The 27,116-nt window shown below is 49.8% G+C and overlaps 1 protein-coding gene across 8 annotated transcripts in view; it reads right to left on the reverse strand.

The window, feature by feature from the left end:
• SOX13 (SRY-box transcription factor 13) overlaps positions 1-27,116 on the reverse strand; it is a 93,547-nt gene that overhangs the window by 50,307 nt on the left and 16,124 nt on the right. The window contains exon 1 of one of the 8 annotated variants that reach the window (XM_075121874.1): positions 13,094-13,532. The exons of 4 other annotated variants lie outside the window; for them this stretch is intronic. The gene's annotated coding sequence lies outside the window, so the exon portion shown is untranslated. Of the gene's footprint in view, positions 1-12,210; positions 12,300-12,917; positions 12,983-13,038; positions 13,533-27,116 lie in introns of those variants that run through there. 3 more of the 8 variants (XM_075121869.1, XM_075121875.1, XM_048826324.2) reach the window with 3 other exon arrangements.

A 27,116-nucleotide genomic window follows, 5' to 3' on the forward strand; every position in this document is an offset into this window, starting at 1 on the left:
AGGCTGAAGAATCAACGCCTGAGTCCAGGTTTCTCTCCCTTTTGCTTTAGCCAGGCTGCTGTAGCCGCAGAGCGCTCTCTTGCACTGGGGAGGGGAGCGCTCTACCTGGGCACTGCCGATCAAAAGCAGAGGAGAAAACCGCCTGCTCTCCCCTCCCTCCTAGCTCAAGGATTTCTAAACAAAAAAAAAGACAGTTAGCACCAGTTGTCAAGGAGGCTGTAAACCTTTAATGGCGTCACACCATCGCATGCCATATTGTCCCCACCAATCAATCACTCTGGGGTTCTCCCTACCCCAAAACACACCCCTCTCTGGCCTGGGAGGAGAAGCACCGGCATGCCCTCAAGGGATGGATGGACAGACACACACACTGCTTTAAGTGTGACCAGCAGACATGGCTGTATTTTTGTAGACCAGTCTGTGTTTATTGCCCACTCCACCCCGCTGGGCCCACAGTGCTCTTGTAATACGTTCTAAAAGTCAAGACACTGCATTCCTGCCTGTCCTAGCCATCAGAATCATTTCAGTGTCTCCTCCAGAGCTTATATACAGGCAAGAAAGGGCATGGACTTGTGGTTCAAGACACAGGACTGGCATTCTAGTCTGGAGACCTGGATTCTAGTCTCAGTCCTGTCACAAGCTTCCAGTGAAGCCATGGGCAAGTTGCTTCCCTTCAGTGCACCTCAGTTCACCCCTGTAAAATCAGCGTGTTATTTACAAGTGGGGCTGAGAGACTAACTTGTCCATGAAGCAGTTTGAGATCTACACCAGAAAGGTTCTAGTTAAAGGTCCAAATTCTTATCCTCCATCAACAGCCCAGCACAATAGTACTGTAACTACAGCAGTAGAATTATATGGGCATACGTCTGCTGGTAGATAGACAAGGCCTTAAGGCACGCTCATGTACAAACCTCTCGCCCCAAGAGATCTCTCTTTTCTGCCATCAGAGCAAGGTACAATAATAGACCAGAGGTCTCTATTAGTCTAACAAAAGAGAAACTCTGGCATTCCATTCCAGCATGCCCGTAATAAATGCTCCACACCCACAGAAACTGCCTGCAACCTGTGGCCTCACCCACCATGGAAGTTTCCCAAAATCTTCCCAATGCTCCCTCCCTCCAATGAATACAGCCCTGCAGCTTTCAAATTCCACCTGTCCTGCAGGAGATTTCATGCCCTGAAAGGTGAATTCCATTGAACAACACTGGATTCCCGCACTGCCAAGCACAAGCGTTCAAAAATCACGAGTGGGGCCATTCAAGAATCTTGAGCTTGACTTAAAAAATCAATCCATCTTGGTTTCATTTATTTGTCCTCTTGTTTTTGAGACTCTAGGGATCATGTTTTCCAGACTTTCTCCACAATGGCTAGAAAATGACATTTCATAAATTAAAGCAGAGACTCTTGCATAAATCACACGACTCCAGGAGCTGGGACTTAAAACCATCACCAGACAGGCGATAAAATCATGCTAGTTGGCAACATAGCATACGTCTCCAGGGGCCTGATTCTCACTGACATTAAGGCCCCTTTATAGCACTCTGGCAGGGCAAACAGGCCTCAAAAAGAGAGAACAAGGGGGGCTCCCATGGCCATTTATCACCCCAAAGCTCTTTGTTCAGTCTCACATACCTTGGCCTCTTCAGTCTTCTATCTCCCCTCCCCCCATACCCAAATGTTTCTCTTCCTTCCTAGGCCTGGCTCATCCCGTGGCTCCCTGCTGGTCCCATTCTGTTAAGTAAATGGAATCTCTGCCTAGCACTGATGGCTCTGTTGTCTCCTGGAGAGGGGGAGAGGGGGACTGGTCCACTGGACACTCACTAGGGTAACCTGTGACAGGGGCAGACATCCTACCAGCTCCTATTTCGAGCAAATATGTGCCACTGTGCCAGAGCTTCTTTGGATGAGCAGGGCTGGCTGCTGTCAAGGTCATGCTTAATAGGTGCCCAAAGCCAAGGATGGATGGGGCTTTCTGGCTCAATTCTCCCCCACCCTGCCAACAACAGGATGCGAGCAACCCCCACAGACTTCAGTGGGATCAATTTGTATACTGTGGATCAGGACGGGTGCAAGAACTGGGCCCAGGATGTTCCACTTCCTGGTCTGCCACACAGCTCCAGGACAAAGTCTGACTGGTTATTTATATTAGTGGTTCTCAACCTTTCCAGACGACTGTAACCCTTCCAGGAGTCTGATTTGTCTTGCAGACCCCCAAGTTTCACCTCACTTAGAAACTACTTGCTTACAAAAATCACACACAGAAGTGTCCCAGCACACTCGTACTGAAAAATGGCTTCCTTTCTCATTTTTACCATGTAATTAGCAATTGGAATATAACTATTACACTTACATTTCAGTGGATAGTATAGAGAACAGTATAAACAAGTCATTGTCTGTATGAAACGTTAGTTTGTCCTGACTTCACTAATAACGTAGCCTCTTGTAAAACTAGGTAAATGTCTAGATAAGGAGTTGATGTACCCCCAGGGATATGCATACCTCTGGTTGAGAACCACTGATTTATATTGTAGTCCGTAGGCTGCTACCTCTCTCTGCATCCCAACAATCTGCAAACGGGGGTTCAAAAGTGTATATGTAGCAAAGATTAATGTACCAGCAACGCTGAGAACTTCACACAAAACCCCACAGAATTAGAGTAAATTATTCCAGGCCTCCCCAAGCCCACTCCAAATGTGTTATTAACCATTATTTTGTACTGCAGGAGCACCAAAAAACCCCGATCAGGAATCATTGTGCTAGGAGCTGTACGTACACAAATCGCAAAAGGAGAACATCTGCCCTGAAGGGCGCAGGATCTGGTAAGAGCAGCACAGGGAAGAAGCAGTACTCCAAAGGAGACTTTTCTGGCTATGTCTACACTACGGACTAGGCGTGCGAGTCCCCTACACACGTACACGTTCTCAGGTCAGCTGAGTATAAATAGCAGTGTAGATGTGGTAGCACAGGATACCGTCAGCAGAGGCACAGCTGAGCCACGACGAGTCCACCCCACAAGTTTCAGGCAGGTGTGCATTTGGCCCTGCTCAGCCGTGCCTCCACGGCTTCTACCTGTGCTTCTGTGGCTACGCTGCTATTTATACCCATGCTAGCTCGAGGACAGCTAGCCCAAGTAAGTGTACACGAGCAGGGTCGTCACATCCCCGGCTTGCCGTGTAGACATAGCCTCTGTTCTACCAATTCCAATTAGGGGCAAATCATTAAAACCCCCAAATCCTGAGCCAGGATCAGTCAATTGGCCAATCCCAGGGCACTGTTTACAAGCCAAGCGTGCTTTGGTTGGGTTTGGCTTTCTTTTTTTTTTTTTTTTTGCTATTTAGCACTAAATTTGTAGTCTGCGACTCCATTCACCTCCCCGATATCTGGAACAAGCAGGGAGCAAGAAGCAAAGGGGCTGACGTCTGCTCATCTAGAAGCCTAGGCTTAAGCTCACTGAGGTCGGGACTGCTATTAACTCTCTGTCTTTACAGCACGTAGCACAAGGGGTCTCATGCTCATTGGCCTCTAGGCACTATTGCAACATAAATGTTAATAATAGATGTGACCACAACGGTGCTAACACTGTTAATAAGGTGGTTTGCGAAGTCTTGTCTACACTAGATTTTGTGTCATGAAATTCCATCATCCAATGAAGTGAGCTGTAACTCACGAAAGCTGATGCTCAAATAAATTGGTTAGTCTCTAAGGTGCCACAAGTCCTCCTTTTCTTTTTGCGAATACAGACTAACACAGCTGCTACTCTGAAACCTGTCATCCCCACAATAGCTCCACCAGAGGGAGAGGGCTAGGGTAGACTGGCCACTGGCATTTTAACCACCACATCCTCCAAACTAACTAGACCAAGGGTTCTCAAACTGGGGGTTGTGACCCCTCCAGGGCTCACAAGGTTATTACGGGGGAGGGGGGCGGGTCGCGAGCGGTCAGCCTCCACCCCAAAACCCCACTTCACCTCCAGCATTTATAATAGTATTAAATATGAAAAAAAATGTGGTTTTGACTTATAAAGGGGGTCACACGCAGAGGCTTGCTGTGTGAAAGGGGTCACCAGTACAAAAGTTTGAGAAACACTGAACTAGACTGACGCTTGTTACTAGTCAGTTTCGATTTCTGTCTTTTGCATGTTAACACAGGGCTGCAACCATTTGGGTAGCAAACCTCAGGGAAGGGCAGCGACCCAAACATGCGACAGCAACAACAAAAGCGAGGAAGCTATTTTTGCTAATTTCTTGAAACATTTCTATTAACACAAGGGTTTGGCAGACCTTTTAAAAAACAAACAAACAGAAAACCCCACAGGACCCGAATCTCCTCTCACTTATACCATTAACTCCATGGAATCACTCAGCATTTTCACCTGGGTAAGGGCAAAGTGAATCAGAGCCCCCAGAAACCACTTTCAGAATCTGCACTACCCACCATCCCTTTAACTCACTCGTGCAAAATTCAACTCAGCTGCTGTCTCCTTTTCCGGCAAGTAAAGTATTAGTAGGGTTTTTTCCACCATCACTAAATCATCATGAAAGGCCAGGCCAATAGATTTTGTGCCTGGACTAGTAAATTCTCACATCAAATTTTCAAGGCTGCTTTAATTATAAGCCATTTTACCTCACTCACTTCTATGATAAGAAACCTGGGGGGGGGAGGTGCCCTGGACTGCGAAGGCACTAGACTGCATCTTTTGTAATGGCCACATGCCTAAAGCCAGCATAGATGGCAATGGAGCATTACATTATGGAAAAGCAGAATTTCAGATACTTCTCCCAATGTGCATTCTTCAGCTATATGGCTGCAAATCGTGGCAGGAACTGAAAGGGAGCGAAAAAGAATGCAGTTACCCAATGTTCATATGAAGAACAGAAGTAGCTTTCAACTTGAAAACAATGTTTACTTAAGACCACTGCAAAAGCACTGGGCAAAGTCTGGGGTATTAGTTTCAATGTTTGGAGGGCTTCAGGCTCTGCCTGAGCACAGTTTAAGCACATGCTTAACTCTAAGCAAGTTTAAGTCCCTTTGACTTCAACAGTCACAAGATTAAATAAGGTTTCCTGCTCTTTTTTTTTTTTTTAAACTGACCCACCCAAATGGCTGGGACACTTTTGTGATGAGCCAGAGCAAAATGCAGCAGCCGCATTCTGTCTGCCAAATCCTGGCCCATTTTTATCCCGTCTTTATCACTGATCTGGTGGAACTCATTCAGACCAAAGGCCATTGTGTAGGACTGGACCCGTTCCAGGATCGGACACATGGCCTTAGAGCAGGTGGATTCAGTGCAGAGTGGGAAGAAGGGCTTCCAAATAACAGAAAATCTTCCAAAAGTGGCTGCCTCTGGCTCTGCCAACTTCCCTCCTGTTTAAACTGACAGCAGTGCTCCAAACCCAAGAGATTCTCAGTCAAGCCTGAGGGGGATCCAATGATTAGAAGCTCATTAGAGTGCGGGGCAAAATTTGGCCTGAAATACTTGTACACGGCTCTCAATGAAGTCAGGGGCAGCTTTACAGTGTGCAGTAGAGAGCCTATTGAGCTCACAGGGGATATTTCCCAAAGGGAAGGGCCAAGGGCGAATGGTGCTATAACTTATTGCATTGTGACAATTTACTGCATTGCTGGGGCAGTAATAATTTATGTCCCTCCTGTATGTTCTGCACTGAACTCGGCATACTGTCCACACTTGACCAAAGAATAATGCTAGCTTTTCATAAACTGATTTCTATAGTGGTGTATGGAGGAATGGGTTAGCAATCATGCGGCTCATCTCTGAATGTTTTTTTAAATACATTTTTTTGTAGAAAATGCAGCAGCATATACACCTCCCCTGCCAAAACAATGTATTTGAGCATTTGTGGATGCGGAGGTGGAAGACATAAACCTAGACCAGAGCTCTACACGCAACGCGTGCATGCTCCTAGCAGCACTCTTTTGTTAAATGCCGTCTCCAGCGTAACAGCAGCTATTTCAACATCCACTGTTACCCCGACACACAAACCCCAAAACAACATTTAGTGTTTACAACCTGAAGACCTAAAGCCAACAGGAAGGTGCTCTCACGGCAGTCTGCCCAAGCAGGTCTCAATCCGCTTTGCGCTGGCAAGCGCAGGATATCCGAGTCAGCGGTCTATGTTCCGTGTTGCAGATCGCTGGCCCTCCAGCCCTTCGGTTCTACAGACTGACTCTCAAGACACCTGTCTACACTGTACGGTTCTACAAACAGCAGTGATCTAGCAGGAAGGGCTCTGCACCCCCAACCGAAGACCAGCTCATTTGGGGCTCATGCTGCCACACTAATGGGCCTCAACCACGGTACGGGGATGTAGGACTGAGAGGAGTCCAGTCACCATGGCACATTAGGCCCTTGGCCTCTGCTGTGTACCAACTCCAAGGAGCCAATTGTGATGGTGACACCTCTGCAGGGAACTAAACTGAGACCCACAATCTCAGTTCACAGCCAGGAGACGGCCAGCAGGTTGGACCTGAACCTAAGACCTTAAAAATCCCTGAAGCTCATTTCCAATTCCCTGAGTCACCCCTCTCCCCACAAGCTGTTTTTAATATTAGTGACTGTCGCTCGGCCTAACAAGTCTTGATTCCAGGAAGCACACAGACAGAGTGTGAAAACGGCAAGTTCAGGCAGGCGCTCTGGGGGCCTCTTGAACAAATAGCAAATGTAAAAATAAACCCATTGAAAGAATAGATTTACTGTGCTTACGTCGCCACACACTTTGCACTCACAGCAGTGCCCTTTCCAGTACCCCAGGAACCAAATTAAACCTCTCAAGTGAGGAACAATTTTAAAAGCCAGCTCCAGTTTAACCAGCTACCAAATGCCAGACTGGTCAGAGCTGCACATGTAAATCCATTTATAATAGACAGTCAGTCAGAGTGATTTAAAGTCAAGCTATTTTTGCTGGTCAAGACTGCTTTCTGTAGGGGGTTGTTTGGGTGCTTTGGTTTGGCAAGCATAGAAGGAGAAAGCATCGCAGACGGAGACACTTGGCTGGATAAAGCTAAGAGACTGTGTTGGGATATTTGTTTCAGAGAGGGAGATTTTAAAATTGCCAGAACAAACTCAGTAAAACAGTCCAAAAAACCACCTCCTCCTCAGGAAATTGGTTTGACAGGGAGGAAATTTCATGGTCACCCCAACCCTACTGCCACCCATCTACAAAGAGTATCCAGCTAACATTGAGAAGGACAGAACAGATTCCCAAGGCAGATCTGGAGTGGGAAGTTCTTCTATGACAGAAAGTGATTCTGGATTCTCAACCCGCGGCAGATGTACTCTCAGTACAGAGATTAAACAAACCTACATCGAAAACGGAGGGTCAGTAAAAAAAAAAATCTCTGTAAAGGGGCAAGATCACTTAGAAACATCTCTCTCCTGCTTACCCTTACATTTTCCAGACTTCACCTGTATTTTTGAAGTGGAATATGGGTTCACAGGCTTTGATGTTTTAAAACAAAAGTTGATGGTCAAAAGGATGGAGTGTGTAAAAGTTAAAATGAACTACAACGAATTTGTATGCGTCACAAACACAAGCAGCTGGGCACAATACATGGTTAACTGGATGAAATTCTCAGGTGTGTTATACAGAGGCCAGACTAGATGATATAATTGGCCCTAAAATCTATAATCCAAAATCACGTTTTCTGTACTTAAAGTATCTTAGAAGATGTAGCTGAGACTTAAACAACAAGTGACTATTGTCAGCAAGTTTTTCCTGGGTGGCATCCCTGATTAGCATAAAATATTGGAAGCTATTAGCCTGAGGTGGAAATAAGCCAGCTTTTTAATTGTTTGCACATTTCACATGAAAACCTATCACTCACCTCTCCCTGAGCCATACATCTCTTCATTTCTCTCTCCTACCGCTATTATCTTAACTTTTTTATTGAATTATTTAACTCTAAAGCACTTTGAGGGTGCTGTATGGGTGAAATACACTATCCAAGGTGAAAATTGGTCTACTTAACCTCCAAAACTGATGGTCGTAACTGTCTTTTTAAATTTGCTACCTAACCACTATTCCAAAAGGTGCGTGAAATTCACCCCAGTGCACTATTGCAATTCACCTCTGACACTATTTATGTATTATTTGTATAGTACCAACAGTTGTGCTCTATATGTTATATAGAGACTGGAATAAGGACAAAGGGGACAGATGTGCATGGGGGGACTCCTGGTCCCACTGACTGCAGTAGGGTCAGGATTTCATCTGTAGTCCCTGTCCAATACACAGGGCCTTCTGGTTTGGAATGAATTTGGGCCTCTAAAGTACTGAAACTCACTTTCAAGCTGGTCATAAATGCTGGCTTAATGATAATTCACACTAAAGGAAGATCATAATATTAAAATTGCTAGGTTTGTTTTAGTTTAGGTACCAGAAAAAGTGACACAGCTCAGCATTTATTGCACTAAAAATCCTTTCTGTTGGTAGCCCTATTATTGTAATTTTGTTATTAAAGAAAAAAAAACAACTATTTACAAAGCCAAACATCTGAGCGCATCACACAGCAATCAAGTTTTGTTGCACGGATTTCATAACACTCTTCCTTGCTTCTAAACACACAGTATAAATATTTCCTTTGTGGAATCCTTTGAGTTGATGCGATCACTGGGAAGAAAAAACACATGAAAAAGCCAGCAACAAACAACAAGTTAAAGGACCAGGTGGGATATTTACAAGTTGTGTATGACTCTCTCTCTCTCTGCTACACTTTCTATAGGAGCAATGACTGGGATTCTGGTATATGCAGTCCCCAAAGATGCAGCATGTTAGTAAATAAAAGCTGCATAAATGTACCATGACATTTCTTTGTGGAAGGGTGGAGGGAAGAAATAAGCGGCGTTTAGAATTTTAAAATAATTGCAAAAAATAAATCACTCCATCCAAGGGGGAGATTCCAGCTACCAGCTCATCTTGCACCTTACCATCTTAGCCAATACGTGTCTGCCTGTTTATTTTACCACATGCGTGGTGACCTCTGCTGGTGCCTGTGTCTATGGAGAGTGTCACCCAATCTATTGCCCATTTTACTATGAAATCATTGTACTGCGGAGACCCACAGACTGGCTGGCGAGACGGTGCCCCTGCTCAGTGAGAAATGTCATAAATAAGCCATGAGGGGAGAGGGGGAGAAAGTGTCTGCTTCTTTTCCCAATTGTAGAGCCCCACACAAACCCTTCCCCTGGGCTCTCACCCCATCCCACAGAATCCCTTACACCTGACCTGTACCATTAAGTCAGTAACCTACTAAATCCAGTGACGCCTGGCAATAATCAAGGCCCTTATAATGTCCAGTTACGGAACAGGAAAGGCCAGGCCAGGCTAAACAGAAAAATGTGAGAAGCAACAGAAAACCTGACAGTCTGGTTTTATGCAAAGGGGGGAGCGCAGAGTGAGAATACAGGGGTTAACGCCTTCCTTGCCAGGATTAATACAAGTGCTCTGATGTAGTCCCCAGCCTAGGATCTGTTTGTGTCTTAAAGATCCAAGCACACTGGGGGACACTATTGCAACCAGTGGACTTTCCAGAGGGAGAAACTTGTTTTGTTTTGTTGTTAAACTGTTTTAGGTTTAATTCAAAACAAGTGGATCTCCCCCTTCCCCATAAAGGCGGGGGAGACTTGGCAGGTTTGGGAAGAGGGGAGGAATCAAGTTAAGATTTGCACAAGGAAATAAAAGCCCCGCAAACAAAGGGGCAGGGGTCAGAACCGCAAAATCCCTCCCTCCTTGTGCCTGTAGGGCATGGGAGCTCAGTGCATTGAACCTGAGAGCTGCCCAACTCCCTGCAAGTTACAAGGGCTGGCAGGGCTCAGCGGGGGGGGGGGGGGGGGGGGGGGGGGGGGTGATCCCAAAGCGGGGGGGGGGAGGCCATGGCGGTGTGTGGGTATGTGAGAGAGAAGGTAAAGGGGGGATGGAGGGGGTGAAGGGGGCAGTGCACGGGGCTGGCAGGCGATTTAAAGGGAGCAGGGGTCAGAAGCAGGGCTGGGGGGGTGAGACAGAAGGTAAAGGGGGGATGGAGGGAGGTGAAGGGGACAGTGCACAGGGCAGGAGGGGGGATTTGAAGGGAGCAGGGATCAGAAGGGGGTGAGAGGAGAGGAATGGAGGGGGAGAAGAGGGGCAGTGCACAGGGGGGAGAAGTGGGGCAGGGGTCAGAAGCGGGGCTGGGGGGGGATGAGAGGAGCTGGGCAGAAGGGGGCAGCGCATGGGCCATGGGATTTGAAGGGAGTAGGATTCAGAGGCGGGGCTGGGGGGCGGGATAAGAGGAGGGGGGCGGAGGAGGGATAAGGGGGGCAGTGCACGGGTGGGGGGGAGAAGTGGGGCAGGGGTCAGAAGCAGGGTTGGGGGTGGATGAGAGAGGAGGGGGAGAAGCAGGGTGAAGGGGGCAATGCACGGGGCTGGGGGGAAATTTGAAGGGAGCAGGGGTCAGAAGCGGGGCTGGGGGGGCGGGATGAGAGGAGGGGGGCAGAGGGGGGATAACAAGGGCAGTGCATGGGGCTGGGGGGGAAGTGGGGCAGGGGTCAGAATCGGGGCTGGGGGGATGAGAGGAGGGGGGTGGAGTGGGATAAGGGGGGCAGTGCACGGGGCGGGGGGGGAACTGTGGCAGGGGTCAGAAGCGGGGCTGGGGGGGATGAGAGGAGGGGGGCAGGGGTCAGAAGCGTAGGTGGATGAAAGGAAGGGGGCAGTGCACGGGGCTGGGGGGGGAAGTGGGGCAGGGATCAGAAGTGGGGCTGGATGAGAGGAGGGGAGCAGAGGGGGAATAAGGGGGGCACTGCACGGGTCCGGGGGGGGGGGAGTGGGGCAGGGATCAGAAGCGGGGCTGAGGGGAGGATGAGAGGAGGGGGGGCAGGGGTCAGAAGCGGGGGCTGGGGGGGATAAGGGGGGCAGTGCACGGGGGGGGGAAGTGGGGCAGGGATCAGAAGTGGGGCTGGATGAGAGGAGGGGAGCAGAGGGGGAATAAGGGGGGCACTGCACGGGTCCGGGGGGGGGAGTGGGGCAGGGATCAGAAGTGGGGCTGGATGAGAGGAGGGGAGCAGAGGGGGGATAAGGGGGGCACTGCACGGGTCCGGGGGGGGGAAGTGGGGCAGGGATCAGAAGCGGGGCTGGGGGGGGGATGAGAGGAGGGGGGCAGGGGTCAGAAGCGTAGGTGGATGAAAGGAAGGGGGCAGTGCACGGGGCTGGGGGGGGAAGTGGGGCAGGGATCAGAAGTGGGGCTGGATGAGAGGAGGGGAGCAGAGGGGGAATAAGGGGGGCACTGCACGGGTCCGGGGGGGGGGAGTGGGGCAGGGATCAGAAGCGGGGCTGAGGGGAGGATGAGAGGAGGGGGGCAGGGGTCAGAAGCGGGGCTGGAGGGGATAAAGGGGGCAGTGCACGGGGGGGGAAGTGGGGCAAGGATCGGAAGCGGGGATGGGGGGGATGAGAGAAGGGGGACAGGGGTCAGAAGCGGGGCTGGGGGGGATGAGAGGAGGGGGGCAGGGGTCAGAAGCGTAGGTGGATGAAAGGAAGGGGGCAGTGCATGGGGCTGGGGGGGAAGTAGGGCAGGGATCAGAAGTGGGGCTGGATGAGAGGAGGGGAGCAGAGGGGGAATAAGGGGGGCACTGCACGGGTCCGGGGGGGGAGTGGGGCAGGGATCAGAAGCGGGGCTGGGGGGGGATGAGAGGAGGGGGGGCAGGGGTCAGAAGCGGGGGCTGGGGGGGATAAGGGGGGCAGTGCACGGGGGGGGGAAGTGGGGCAGGGATCAGAAGTGGGGCTGGATGAGAGGAGGGGAGCAGAGGGGGAATAAGGGGGGCACTGCACGGGTCCGGGGGGGGGAGTGGGGCAGGGATCGGAAGTGGGGCTGGATGAGAGGAGGGGAGCAGAGGGGGAATAAGGGGGGCACTGCACGGGTCCGGGGGGGGGGGAGTGGGGCAGGGATCAGAAGCGGGGCTGAGGGGAGGATGAGAGGAGGGGGGCAGGGGTCAGAAGCGGGGCTGGAGGGGATAAAGGGGGCAGTGCACGGGGGGGGGAAGTGGGGCAAGGATCGGAAGCGGGGATGGGGGGGATGAGAGAAGGGGGACAGGGGTCAGAAGCGGGGCTGGGGGGATAAGGGGGGCAGTGCACGGGGGGGGCAGTGCACGGGGGGGGAAGTGGTGCAAGGATCGGAAGCGGGGCTGGGGGTCCCCGAGGTCCCCCCTGGGACGCGGGCGGCACTTACTACTCTGCCGGGCTGCGTCCTCGGGCAGCCCCCGCCCGCGGCTTGGGCGCTGCGCCGCGCCGGGCGCCTCTCTCGGCTGCCCCCCTGCGGGGCCGGCGGGGCGGGGAGGCGGCGGCGGCGGCGGCTGGGGCCGGGGCCGGGCTCCCTCCCGGGGCCGGGCGGACTGGGATGCTGCGGGCGGCCGGTGCGGGTCGCGGCGGCGGCTGCGGGCTCCGTGCAGCGCCAGCCCCCGCCCCAGCGCGGCGGAGGGAGGGAGAAGGGGAGGCACAGCCCGGCCGGCCCCCAGCTGCCGAGGGATCCCCCCTCCCACGCGCCGGGGCTGGGCTGGGCTGGGCTTGCAACGGGAGCAGTCCCGGGCCAGGCTGCCCTCTGCCTCTCCAGGCAGCGCCCGGCTGCTAGCAACTCCCCAGCCGGCTTCCTCCTGCCCCGGCCCCACTCCCAGCCACTTCAACCGGCGGCCAAAGCGCCCCTCCCTACCCTCGCTCGTCTGCCACAAGGCGACCCCCGCCCCCGTGCTTTAGCCGACTGGGGCTGGGTAGCATCGAGTCGCTGCTGCTAGCTCTGGGTCTCCAGGGCGCACTTTGCCTGGCTCAGGCCTCTTGTCGGGGGTCCTCCCTTGTGCTGTCTCCCCAGACCCCGCAACCAGCACCTGCGCCCCCCCCCCCCCCAGTCGCCCGGTCACTTGCACGTGCTCCCCAGAGCCCCACCTAGGCTGTGGTCCTGCTGGGCTTCTAGTTTAACCCCTGAAGAGACAATGTGGCCGGCAAGCAAGGAACACAACACAGGCTTAGCCATACTCCCTAGACTTTTAAAGCTCTCCAGACTTACAGGTCTTTGTTGTTTTCAAAGTCCTGACGTGTCCCCTCCCCTAGTCTGAGCTCACCCTGGCTGTGGGTTGCCAGCCTTTCAGGCTGGGCAGAGTCCCTCCTGGCTTCTCTCTCCTATAGCTGCTTATATGTGGCAATGGCTGGCGCCTGCACAGAGCACAACCCCGGTCTCTGTCCATGAAACATGTGCTCCACCAGGCATGCTTGCCCAGATTACAATCTTGATGGCTTCTCCGTGATCGTCCTTCAAGGTGTCACGACCCTCTCCCAGGTCGGGCAGCTGTCTAGGATGCAGTGCAGTAAGCCGCTCTGTTTAGACTTGTGCAGTCCCGTAGTACCACACCGAGTTCATCAGCTGATAGGTACGTCCCACCCCTGTCGCAAGGACCGCAAGGACCATCTCAAAGCACTCCAGGGTCACACTGCGATGCAGTAAAGCTTCAGGAGCTGGCCTGGGCCAGATGTGACGTGTGTGGCTGCTGCCCCCATGCAGACAGCTGGGGATCCCTGCCCACTCCTCCCATCTTGATTTCATGGTAGAATCAGATGGGGAAGAGCCTTTAAGAGGCCCTCCATCCTGCACACCAGCTTGCGCCTGCGGATCGTAGACCAGCCAGGAAACCAGCACACCTAGGTTCATAGATCCCTAGCTTTTAAGGCCAGAAAGGACTGTTATGAAATATGATCATCTAGTCTGACTGCACAACACAGGTCAGAAAATCTCAACCAATAATTTCTGCATCAAGCCCCTGGGTGCTATTCCCCATTCTGCCACAGGCTTGCTGGAAAGGCTCTCAGGCCCCATGAGGGTTGGCATGGTGTAAAAACCTCTCAACAGACAGCTGTCTGATCTGGAACAAGTCCTGGCCCCCCTCTCTGTGCCTCAGTTTTCCCGTCTGTAAAATGGGGGTGATGTTACGCAGCAGTGTTACTCAGTCTGAGATGGCTGAAAGACACTAGGTGTTATTTATTGCTTGGGCACCCAAAAGTTACTATTAGAATTTGGGACAATCAGAGATTTAAAATTTAGGACTTAGCCAAGTCTTGCCCTGTTCATGCACTGGGTAAGGCCGCAGAGGGAATCTCCAGTTCACATTGCTGCTGGGGGGCTGCTGTTCAGGCCACGCTCCCGCATGCGCGTGTTGACAGGCCCATGTCCTAATGCCCAATTTTTAAATTTCTTGTGACAACAAATATGTCGTCCTGCTGACTTTCAAAAGCAGCAATCACATCTGCCTTCCCTCTGCACCAGCATCAAGGAGGTGTTTTCATTCCCAGAGATGGATTGAAAAGCTATTTTGAATCTGGAGCACTTTCCCCAGGAGATTATAATTCTGGTAGCTGGGAAGTCCCAAAAGCAGAGCTCAACTTCCTTGGAACATGCCTGGTCTAGTTAAAGTTATAGAAACAGCCCATCTTTCTGAATCTGTCATGTGAGAGCCCCAGTGACTAATTAGTTCCTTTGTCCAGTCTATTAGCAACCACAGTAACACTCCGGTTTCAGAGTAGCAGCCGTGTTAGTCTGTATTCGCAAAAAGAAAAGGAGTACTTGTGGCACCTTAGAGACTAACCAATTTGTTTGAGCATAAGCTTTCGTGAGCTACAGCTCACTTCATCGGATTGCCTTGCTGCTAAAAGGCAGTGTCTATTTAGAGCGAGATACCAAAACATAGAATCTCCAACTCTGTCTCCTAGCCAGATGTAAAGCGTGCACAGATACATAGATTTCAAGGCCAGCAGAGATCACTCTGCTCACCGAGTCGATAAAACAGGCTAAAGAGCAGCACCCAGTAAAACACTCTTGTGTTACCGTTGTAAGACGGCGGGGTGGCCCATTCAAAACGGGCCTCATTTGCAGCACACAGGTATCCACATCACAGGACACACCACCACAAATGGCTCTTACTGTTTTCAGGCTCAGCGAAGGTGCCAAGGATTAAATTGGTCAGGCTGAACTGCCCTCTGACTCTCAGAGGTGGTCCCTCTAGGCCAGGGGTGAGGCCTGTCTGTGGGGGAAGCCTACACTCCTGCTGCTTGTTTTCTAGCTCGATTGCCATCTCCAGAGCTATCAAATAGAGCTGGTTGGAAATTTTCCAACTGAACGTTTTTGTGCTGGAAATGCCAATTCGTGCAAAACAAAACACGCTGCGGAACGAACACGACTTCCACAAGGATGCAAAGTGCGGAAACATGTCGTTGCTGATGAAATTTCATGGGGGGGAGGGGGGCAAATCAAGAAAAAAACATTTGTTAATGTCAAAAATATTCTGTTTCGACCTTTTCAGAGCAGAACTTTTCCCTGAGAATTTTTGTTTATATATATAATGAAAATGTTGAAATTGGAATGAAACATTTTATCTAAACAAAACATTTTGATTGATCCAAACCTATTCCTCCCCCCTCCCCCCCGGACTTCTGATTATCAGAAATTGCAAAAATTTTCATTTCATTCAGAATGGGGCGGGGGGGAATTGAACATGCAGAATTTTCCTTGCGTTGCTTTCAAACAAATACCATTCCCCAGCACTAGACATGCTAACCTGAAAAGCTGGGATGAGCCAAGGGCAGTTTGAGAACTAAATCCCATTTCAGTGGGTTCTTTTGAAAATTCCAACCACAACAAACTGTGCTACCTTCCCACCAGGCTCTGGAAAGCCCCTTTAATATTGTTAATAATAATAACTTCTATCATAGTAGCACTCAGGGGCCTCACTCAGAATCAAAATCCCATTGTGCTTGGCACCGCACAAACAGAGACACTCCTTGCCATGGAGAGTTTACAGTCTAATAACTCCACTGTAGTCAGGGTGTTTCTAACTTTGGTTTTGTTTGTTTCTCTTGACACCTCACATCAATGCCTAATTAACATTTGGGATAAAAGAAGTCTTTGTTAATGATTCAGTATATTCCTTCAATTAAAGAGCATCCCGCAAGACCTCCAACAAGTCCTCTAGCCAAGCCATGGATGAGCAGACTTGACTGTCCTAACATTTCAAAAGTTAAAAAACACAGGCATATCTGTTACCAGATTTGCCTGTTGCTTTGGGGTATGCTCATTTCTTAGGGTTACTCTTCTGGGGGGGTGGGGAGTTCTGTAATTCTATCAATGTACTGCTTGCGTCACTTGTGGTTTCATACGGCACTCTATTTCCCCCTCCTGCAAGTTCCCTCCAATGGAGCTATCCGGCAGGACCTAAGTTCCCCAGGGCTGGGTTCCTCCAGCCCCAGAATCAGATGAACACACACACACACGCATTAACAGAGCACGTCTGAGCGGTCCGGGTCAATCAGCACTCCCAAGCTGACCCCTTATATGTCCCTGGACTCAGCAGGCCGGGTCGAACAGCACTTCCAAGCTGCCACCCTCCTATGCCACAGGTTCAGCACGTCCCTCTCCCCACTTTCATGTGAAAATTGTTCTGGTCGTAACTCACTTGATGAGCAAACCCCACAGGATTTTTGGGTGGTGCAGGGATCTTTAGCTTAGGTAAGAGGAGCGTTGCTGCAGAGCAAATGGGGAAGCCAAAAACACAAAAGAGAGAGAGAGGGAGGGAAGCAACTAGCTCATCTATAAAAGTTATTTATTGCCAGGTAATAACCATACAAGGAGAGCCAAACAAACCAAACAGTTACAATATTAAATCTAGCTTAAATTTAATTACAAAAGTCAGGTTTAGAAAACTATACCTGATCACAAGTCAGGGTTAGAAAGCGATACCTAGAGTAGGGAAAAAGAGAGAGAGAGAGAGAGCTGGGTTCTCACCACTCTGTGAAGCTTGAACCGGGCGGGGTTCCCAGGTGGTGGTGGTGGTGGTAGCTGAGTGTCCAGAGTGCTGGAAACAGGCAGAGCCCCCAGCACGATCAGTCAGGAGAAGATGAAGTCCCAGTGGAACTGATGCAGATTTTGGATCCAGGCATCAGAACACTTACTTGAGCGTGAGTTGGGGTTTTTGTAGAGAAACAACAATGGTTCAAGGGAGAACACTAGATTTGTTTATGTGTAAACTGATGGCTTAGGGGAGGATACCAAAGTTGTTTTATTCAGGCTAGACAATAGGAACTGATCATTCCTGGCTACAGGCAGTGTTCCTTCGAGGGAGCTCACAATGCAGTTAGGCAGCTTCAGTATTTTGGATACCAATAAAGGATTTATTACTAGAATTGGTCTGATAACTACTGAGCTGGATGTGTGCAGGCGTGGGTTTATTAACATTTGGAGCAGAGATCCCCCATCATGCAGTGCTTCCCTGCTTTTCTGGTCCCAGAGTTCAGTGCGGTTCTTGCCTTGGAATCTCTGTTCCCATTCTGTATGCTAATGGAGATGCCTCCCTGTCCCATCTTTGATGCAAATTAGGCCAGGGGAGTTTCCTTAATCCTGTCACCCTGAAAATCCAGAGGGGTTTAGTTGCCTCCCGCAGCCTTTTCATTGCTTTTTGTAAGTCTTTCTTCTGATCAGTTTTGGCTCAAGCAGAGGCTGAGGGTGGGTGGGTGGAGGGTGTCCTTCGTGAGTCAGACAGGCTGGATACTGTGCCCTGGTTCCCCAAGAACACAGAGCTGACAGGTAACACACAAAAATCAGACATATTTCATGCCTTCTGGTTCCATCATGAAGAAGAAAAAAGGGCACGGAGGCAACTTTTGCAAAATCCTTTGCAGGTAACTTTGACTGCATCCCTCTGGGACTGTATTTGTCCCACTGGGCAGCTCCACCAGCAGGCGCTGCTGTAGTTTTTAATCACGACGTCCCATCAGTGGGGCCACCCCAGTGCTAGTGGGGGTCACCAAACAAGTGCTGGCTGTAGCCAAAAGCGTTCAAGGCTGGGAGAAAAGGCCCGAGAGGTAAAGGCATTGGGAATGTTTGGTTCTGGAATACCCTTTCTTTGAAGGGTGTCTCCCCCATAATATTCCTCTGGCTTTTGTTTCTAACAGTCCCCTGCACCTTTTGGGGGCCAGCCCTGCAAATTCCACCATCGCCTTTAGCCTGCCAGCATTTAACAATCACTCCTTTGATCCTGCCTTGATGGGAAAGGGGAAGCCGGGTGAGGTGGGGGGCCAAACACCCACCCAGAGTCAAAAAGAACAAATTGGACAGACAACAATTAACCAAGGGGCCAGGGAGGAACAATAGCCATTGACAATCCAAAAAGAGGGCTGAGAAAGGCTTTGTTCCAGTCTCCATAGCAACAACTAGGGCCAAGGGAGGAGTCAAAGTCCGCTCCCTATACTTTCACTTTCCCTTCAATCCCTCTCCCTTGGATTTACTGAAGAAGTGGCTAAGGGTTGGTAGAGGGAAGGATGCTAGGGCTTGGCCCTCCACTGCCCCTGTGCCTTGAGTGTGGAGAAGGAGGGATGCCTCCTCTGAGATACAAAACATCAGGACATCTGGGAGGATCTGAGCCCAGCAGACTAGACAGCCGGTAGTGTGTATTGAGCATCCTTACAGATTTCCCAAGACAGCCGATCCTGGGAAAAATGGAGAGGTGGCGACACTCAGGCCTGAGGAATGTCAAGCTCTACCGTTCTGAGCTGATGGTGTCTCCCACTCACTTTACAGAAGGACGAGCTATCAAGGATCGGACTCGTTCCCTGCGTGGGTCAGAGCTGGTCTGTTCATAGATCGTGTGCCAGTATAACTATGCCAATGAGAGGTGCGATTTTTCTCACCAGTCTCGTTATATAAGTGGAATCCCTAGTGTGGATGCAGTTATATGGGTAAAAAGGTGCCTTATACCAACATAGTTTATTCCCCTTCCTGCACAAGAATAAGTTAGCCAGGTATACATTACAACTACATCCACACTACAGAGTTGTACCCCATAGGCGGCACATGGCTAGAGCTGGACAGGGATGAGCCCCTCCAAATCTCTCTCCGCCATGCACCCTGCTGCCCGCAAGCATGCCAGGCTGGGCAGGTAAAGCCCCACATCTGGCGGCACCAGGGAGGGGGCAGGGTGGGGCATCGTCGGGTGATGTTGTGGCAGGCACCTCTGAATCAGCAAGAACCAATGGGCTGGCGCGGGGCCCAGCAGCAGGGACAAAAAACACAGCTGCAGGGTATGCAAGGAGCAGGCGCAGGGCTACATCCCCCCACCCCGAGAGTGCGGGCTCCCCCCGCACAGGCACAGGGATGGAGACTCAGTGCCCACAAAGGATATTTTCACCAGCAGCCTAATTGTATTAACTATCCGGCTACAATTACAGCCATGCAACCTGTGTGTGTAGCCAAGGCCTCAGAACGAGGAACAGACAACAGGGAACAGTCCAGGGAGCTCCAGATGAAAGCAGGATTTGTGTTTTTGGTGATGTTCTGTGTAGCCAGCACTGACTCTGTCTGCCCTGCCTGCCCCAGGAAACAGAAGCTGATCAGTTCCGCACTAGGGACCTGACTCCCGGCGCCCATACTACAGGGTAAATCAGGAGTAACTCCATTGAAGCCAGTAAGTGGCACTGCCAGCCAACATGAGTGAGATCAGAATCTGGCCCTAAATTCCCTCCTAATGGCATTTTCAGGTATTTTGCAGCACATTCCTGCTCTTAGCGCTGTTCATTTCTCCTCCACCTTCCTCAGATTTTGGCAAAAGCCCACTGGACACCATGGGCCCCATCCAAAGCCCTTTTGTGTCAATGGAAAGGCTTTGGATCAGGCACTCACCATGTGGGAATTGATGTACACAACTCGCTGTGCCTTGGGTTAAGGTTTTGCTCCTGTCCTTGATGTTACAAGGTAGTTGCAGCCTCTCTGTGCAAGAGCCTCTCTCCTTATTGCAAAAAGAAAAGGAGTACTTGTGGCACCTTAGAGACTAACCAATTTATTTGAGCATAAGCTTTCGTGAGCTACAGCTCACTTCATCGGATGCAGTGAGCTGTAGCTCACGAAAGCTTATGCTCAAATAAATTGGTTAGTCTCTAAGGTGCCACAAGTCCTCCTTTTCTTTTTGCGAATACAGACTAACACGGCTGTTACTCTGAAATCTCTCCTTATTGGCTCTGATTCTCAATAGCAGACTGCAGTCTTTGTTATGCCCTCTGATTCAGATACATGGGCGAAACTAAGGACCAGTGGTGTCATGATTAGAAAAATTCAGGGGCCAGAGGAGGGAGGGCATAAAGAACTTTATATATGGTTATATCATATCCTGCAAGGTTGGGGGCAGGGGCAAAAAGTGGAGCATATAGACCTATGAAAAGTTGGGGGACACACCAAGATCTGGGGGGGAGCAACTACCCCCCCCCGGACCCAAAGGAACTGACACCCCTGCTAAGGACTGCTCCCTGTTGGAATGTTTTTCCACCTTCTGTTTCAAAGTAGTCCCTCGAACCAGGGACAAACCTTGCTCTACTTACTTAGAAATCAGCAGACCTGTCTGCATGAGTAAGATAGGACATATTGGAGCAAACATTTTCTTCCTTCATTAAATCAAATACCATTAGGCCTGAAGCTGTCACCCAGCTTCTGCTTAGTCTTCGACTCTTGGATCAGCAGCATCTAGCCTGAGCAAGGAGGTAGGACTGGACCCCCTGCTTTGAGCTGGAGTCCGGTTCATTTCAGTATTCCGTTTTACACAGCAGAAGGAACCAGGGACAATCAGGAGGGATGAGGAGGTTTAGCAGGGGCAAGGATTCTGCTGTCTCCAGAGCAGGGGATATGGATGGAAAGAGACAGCCAGTTCCTTTCCTTTTCCCAAGCCCCCACAAGGGAGCCTAGCACCGTCCTTCTAGCTTGATGAATGCATCTCCCCTTTGCGCCGGCTGCAATATTCCAGCCTCCAGATCTCAGGATACAGTTGACTGAGTCATGGGAATGGCTCAAACAATGGCCTGGCCCTTTTGTCACTGGTCTGAGAGGGCGAGAAGAACTCAAACCTTGCTTCCTGCGAGGAAGTGAACCATTGTTTGGAAGTGGGCATGGGCTTAGTTCCTCACCCACTGTGGGGAAGCTGCAGAAGCAGAAGCAGAATTCCCTGACCAGGAGGAGCTCACGCAGATTTTGTTTATTGCTTTAGCTACCCTTTCTTTCAACACATAATCCTGGAAACAAAACTGAGTGCAAAGAGATGGAGTGAGCAACTGATAGCGCTTCCATTGCTTCTCCTGCCCTGACCCCTGGGGACTTTATAATCTAATGGGTTTCTAATCTACATAGACCAGATTCTGCAGTCTGCGTGGCATGGATAGGACAGTGGACTAGGACTCTGGAGACCTGGGTTCAATTTGAAGCTCTGCGACTTGCCTTCTGGACAGCTCACTTCACCTCTCTATGCCTCAGCTTCCCCACCTGTAAAATGGGGATAATGATATTGACCTCCTTAGAAAAGAGCTAGCTATTATTATTATAGAACTCCAACTGACTTCAGCAGCAGCTTTACCCAAATCAGTGATGGATAAAAAAGCTAGCAATATCTTCAGGAGTTAGCCTAGTAGTATTAATAATCAGCACCAAATCTAGGTTTGTATTGGGTGTGCTCTGTTGGGTAGAATTCGGGGCTGGGATTCAGGACTCCTGGGTTCTTTTCCCAGCTTGGCCACTGACTGTATATGTGACCTTAGACAGGTCTCTACGGACAAAATGTTCAAAAGTGGCCCTCATTTTGGGTGTCTCAATTATTAGGTGTCCAAATGGAAACACTGTTGGCCTGATTTGCAGAGATGCTGAGCAATCCCAGCTCCCATTGACTTTGACCGGGTTCGGTGGTGCTCAGCATCTCTGAAAATCAGGCCCTGGTTGTCTCAGACTGAGTCCTCAAATACTCAAATGCCCCCAAACTAGTGCATGACCATTAACGTAGCCCTGCCTCAGTTTCCCCATCTGTAAAACAGGATACTTCTTTCTCATTGGGGGGAAGAGATTATGATGTTCTGGCTCTCTGTAAAGAGTTTAGAGAGTCTCATAGAAGAGCCGTATCAAAGCCATATGAATACATTTCTAGTGATGCATTTGGAAACTTACACATTCATATAATAGATTACAGTATATGGTGTGTAAAATGTATACACACACACGTAACATATTAAATATAGTAAAACAACGCTACTGTAGTGTCTGTAAATTCAGTGTCACCCTACTGTATATAAATCTTGCAGCACATATCATAGAATCATAGAATATAAGGGTTGGAAGGGACCCCAGAAGGTCATCTAGTCCAACCCCCTGCTCGAAGCAGGACCAATTCCCAGTTAAATCATCCCAGCCAGGGCTTTGTCAAGCCTGACCTTAAAAACCTCTAAGGAAGGAGATTCTACCTCCTCCCTAGGTAACGCATTCCAGTGTTTCACCACCCTCTTAGTGAAAAAGTTTTTCCTAATATCCAATCTAAACCTCCCCCACTGCAGCTTGAGACCATTACTCCTCGTTCTGTCATCTGCTACCATTGAGAACAGTCTAGATCCATCCTCTTTGGAACCCCCTTTCAGGTAGTTGAAAGCAGCTATCAAATCCCCCCTCATTCTTCTCTTCTGCAGGCTAAACAATCCCAGCTCCCTCAGCCTCTCCTCATAACTCATGTGTTCCAGACCCCTAATCATTTTTGTTGCCCTTCGCTGGACTCTCTCCAATTTATCCACATCCTTCTTGAAGTGTGGGGCCCAAAACTGGACACAGTACTCCAGATGAGGCCTCACCAATGTCAAATAGAGGGGAACGATCACGTCCCTCGATCTGCTCGCTATGCCCCTACTTATACATCCCAAAATGCCATTGGCCTTCTTGGCAACAAGGGCACACTGCTGACTCATATCCAGCTTCTCGTCCACTGTCACCCCTAGGTCCTTTTCCGCAGAACTGCTGTCTAGCCATTCGGTCCCTAGTCTGTAGCTGTGCATTGGGTTCTTCCGACCTAAGTGCAGGACCCTGCACTTATCCTTATTGAACCTCATCAGATTTCTTTTGGCCCAATCCTCCAATTTGTCTAGGTCCTTCTGTATCCTATTCCTCCCCTCCAGCGTATCTACCACTCCTCCCAGTTTAGTATCATCCGCAAATTTGCTGAGAGTGCAATCCACACCATCCTCCAGATCATTTATGAAGATATTGAACAAAACCGGCCCCAGGACCGACCCTTGGGGCACTCCACTTGATACCGGCTGCCAACTAGACATGGAGCCATTGATAACTACCCGTTGAGCCCGACAATCTAGCCAGCTTTCTACCCACCTTATAGTGCATTCTTCCAGCCCATACTTCCTTAACTTGCTGACAAGAATACTGTGGGAGACCGTGTCAAAAGCTTTGCTAAAGTCAAGAAACAATACATCCACTGCTTTCCCTTCATCCACAGAACCAGTAATCTCATCATAAAAGGCGATTAGATTAGTCAGGCATGACCTTCCCTTGGTGAATCCATGCTGGCTGTTCCTGATCACTTTCCTCTCATGCAAGTGCTTCAGGATTGATTCTTTGAGGACCTGCTCCATGATTTTTCCAGGGACTGAGGTGAGGCTGACTGGCCTGTAGTTCCCAGGATCCTCCTTCTTCCCTTTTTTTCATATGGTATGAAGGATCACACAAGCCCGCATTCATTCCTGGTACAAGCCAACTGAAAGCAATAGAGTTACACCAGGAATGCATTTGGCCCATCACGTTCAGAGTCCTAAGACAACTACTAAATTAAAAGCAGGGTAACCTCTATAAAGAAGAAAAGGAGGACTTGTGGCACCTTAGAGACTAACAAATTTATTTGAGCATAAGCTTTTGTGAGCGACAGCTCACTTCGTCGGATGCATTCTATAAAGAAGAATTCTCTGGCTCATGTTAGTTTGTATCTAATCTTTGCCATCATTTGAACAGCGATTTATATGCACTTTCTGTGTGCGTGTTAACGGTAACACACATCTGCTGCCGGGTGGGGGAGTAAAGGGTTCCTTTACGCGACAAGAACTCAACCTGAGATCGCCAGCATCATCTCCTTGGAAGCATCTTTCTGAGGTGTAACGAGTCCGATTTTGTGCCGCACCTTTTGGAGACTCCGTTTAGAAAGTGCGGCTTGAGGAAGAGGCGGAAAAGTGAATTTCTGCCACCTCTGGGCCGTCTCAGTTCCAGACTGCCCTGGGGGGCTGAGAAATGGCCCTTGGGGTAAATGTAAGCAGCCCCGGGGTCGTCTAATTTTACAGCTGCCATGGGGTAGCGAAGAATTCCTTAGTGCCACATGCCATGGGACCAACCCTCCCACGCCCTCAGCCCATCTCCTCAGTTTCAGCATGTGACGTGGGCAGCCCAGGGCCATTTACAAAGGCCCTGCATCAGGTGAGTTCACACATTCAGTCCAGATGGGAGCATCTCATTCCCCACACTGCATGTCAGTAGGCTTCGGTCTCACCATGTAACTCTCAGGCGGCGGTGAAATGGGTGAGGTCTGGGAAGCCACCCTGAACAAGGTACCACTGCAAAGTACTTCCCCTCTCATTGACGCATTTTACACATGCCACTTAAGAGTCATTTCCAGTCACCTGTGAGCGCCTTGCTGCCAGTGGTGGTAAACTGTAGCGAGTCACAGAATCACAGGGTTGGAAGGGACCTCAGGAGGTCATCTAGTCCAACCCCCTGCTCAAAGCAGGACCAATCCCCAATTTTTACCCCAGATCCCTAAACAGCCCCCCTCAAGGACTGAACTCGCAACCCTGGGTTTAGCAGGCCAATGCTCAAACCACTGAGCTATCCCTCCCCCACCCGACATGTGGTTAGCAGACCAGCAGGAACCAATCAAATAATAATCCTTTTTCTACCAAGCACTACACTGTTTAGCCATACATCACCTGGAGGTAGGGAGGGCTTCCTTAGCATTACATACAAATGATTGCCACAGAAAGTCAAATTCTTGACAAAGTCACGCACCTCAGAGGATCACCTATGCTTTGTAGGCAGGATTTTCAAAAGTGACTAGGAATTAGGGGTGCCTCCCATTTTGGGGGCCCTACTAGAGATACTTTAAAGGAGCCCAGTTTGCAGAAACTGCCAAGGTCCTGACCTGTGAAAACACCCTTTGCGGCATCTCAGCTTGGGCACCCCACAGAAACAGAAGCATCTAAAAATCACCAGGCGCTCTGGAAAACCTTGGCCATTAGCAACCAAAATGTGTCTGGGCCAGATTCTGTGGTCACAGCCACCAGTGTAACGCCACCTACTTCCATGGAGTGGTTCAGATATGCCCTGGTGCCATTGGCATCAGAAGAGCTCGTTGCTGTTAGTTTTCCTTAAAGGTAATGAGTCAGCAATCATCTCGTCTGGCACGGGGAGCGGGGGAGAGGTGAGTGAAAGATCTCCAGAACTAAAAGCATGAGTCTCTAGAGCTTATGCTAATGGGCCAAGCTGTGTAGTAGGCTAGGAGCTGTAACAGACTCACATCTGCTACGAAGAGATACAGAGTGGGACACATAACACACACTGACCACTGGGTTACACTAATGCCGTCAAGAAGATTTGGTTCCAAATTTAGACTTGATAGGGAACAAATTTAGGCCACTACGAACTGAAGTGTTTCCATGGTTAGTTTGTCATTTCCAATTACAACAGTTTTTTTTAAAAATGTAAATGTTCCCACAGTGTTAGGAACCCAGACATCAGCGCTAGCCAGTGCAGGAGAACCAGACAGTGGCTGTATCCTTAGATTCATGCTAGCCCCCAAAGGCCCTCCGAAAGTGAAACTGATTAGGCTAGCTTCACTCTCCCAAGAATGCAAACCAAGGTAAAGCAAACCAACAGCATCAATGGGGAGAAATGAAGGCGAGTTTTAGGAATTCTGTCTGTTGGACCCTGATTCTGAAAGCTGCTCTGGATGGATCAGACACTGTGGCCACACAGATTTCACTGGGGTTATGTGCCTGTCCAGACCTTAGGACAGGGCTACACTAGAAGAGTTCTGCTGGTATAGCTACCCTGGCAAACCCTCCTAGTGTAGACGCAGATGGGCTTTTGATGGTGTTGCTCATACCGATTCTCGAAGGCAAATAACCTATGCTGGCAAAAGCAATGTTTTTTGGTACAACTGCATCTACACTAGGGGTTTTGCCAGTATTAAAAAATGTCATTTTTATCACACTCTTAACCAATGTTATTATACCTGCGGAAGTTCCTAGTGTAGACTTAGTCTTAATAACCAGAGATGAAATTATTAACCCAGGTTAGAACAAGATCCACCGAGATCTTGAATATCTGATCTGTCCCCTATCAGGGGACTAGAGCCCTCCATGGCAAAGAGGTAGATTTGATGATCTAAGGGGTCTTTCCCTGCTCCTTTATGCTTTTTATTGTGACGGCATTTTGCCCCTCTCTGGACAGCCCAAAGAAATGAGTTAAGTATTGTCAAAAATCTGTTCTGGCTGAAACAAGATAAAATGTTTTGGTCTGACCCATATGGGTGAGGCCAAACTGTCTTATCACCCGGTTAAAGATAACAATGTGCTTTAGCTCCAGGCGAAAGAATGGGTTTTCACCTGGTAATAATACACCTGACTAGAGGGCCTTGAATTCCCCAAAGAAAACCCTTGGGAGGGGTGAAATGGAAAGAAATCCTTGCAGAAATTTGCCCCCCAGTTGTTCTGCTACAGGGCAAGGCCAGTCCCTGCAGCAAGTCCATAAATCCTGTGGGTCCCGCTAGAGTCTAACAGACCAGAGGGGGACCTGAGCCATTCATGCGTCCCGTGGCTTAGTTGGGCTGTATCAGCAGGACGCTCAGCCCCAGCTGGCTTGGGGATCCCCTTTCAACATAATGGGGCAGGTGGGTTGGCTGCATTAACTTTGCATGAGGAACTCGGCAGGGTGGAAGGCAGGCGTGGTTGAAACACCACCATTTTGGATCTGTGAGTGGTGTGATCTTCGTGGAAGAGATGGGGAGAGAGAACTGGCCGGAAACGGTTACTCTAGAGAAGGGGGCAATTCTGAGCTCAGATCCAAGCCAACCTATTCTTTGGATAGTTGGAAACATCCGGTGAGCAGCTTGGGCCAGACAAAGGATGTGATCACAGAGTCATTCACCTCGGCGTCAAGAGCAGTCTAGAAGGCAGCTAAAGGCGCCCAGAGAAAAGCAGAGCCATAGAGACTGGACATAGATCTGCCTTTCCCCCTAAATTCACATGGGCTCTGGTTTG

Source organism: Caretta caretta, chromosome 21, assembly GCF_965140235.1.
Source record: "Caretta caretta isolate rCarCar2 chromosome 21, rCarCar1.hap1, whole genome shotgun sequence".
NCBI lineage: Eukaryota > Metazoa > Chordata > Testudines > Cheloniidae > Caretta > Caretta caretta.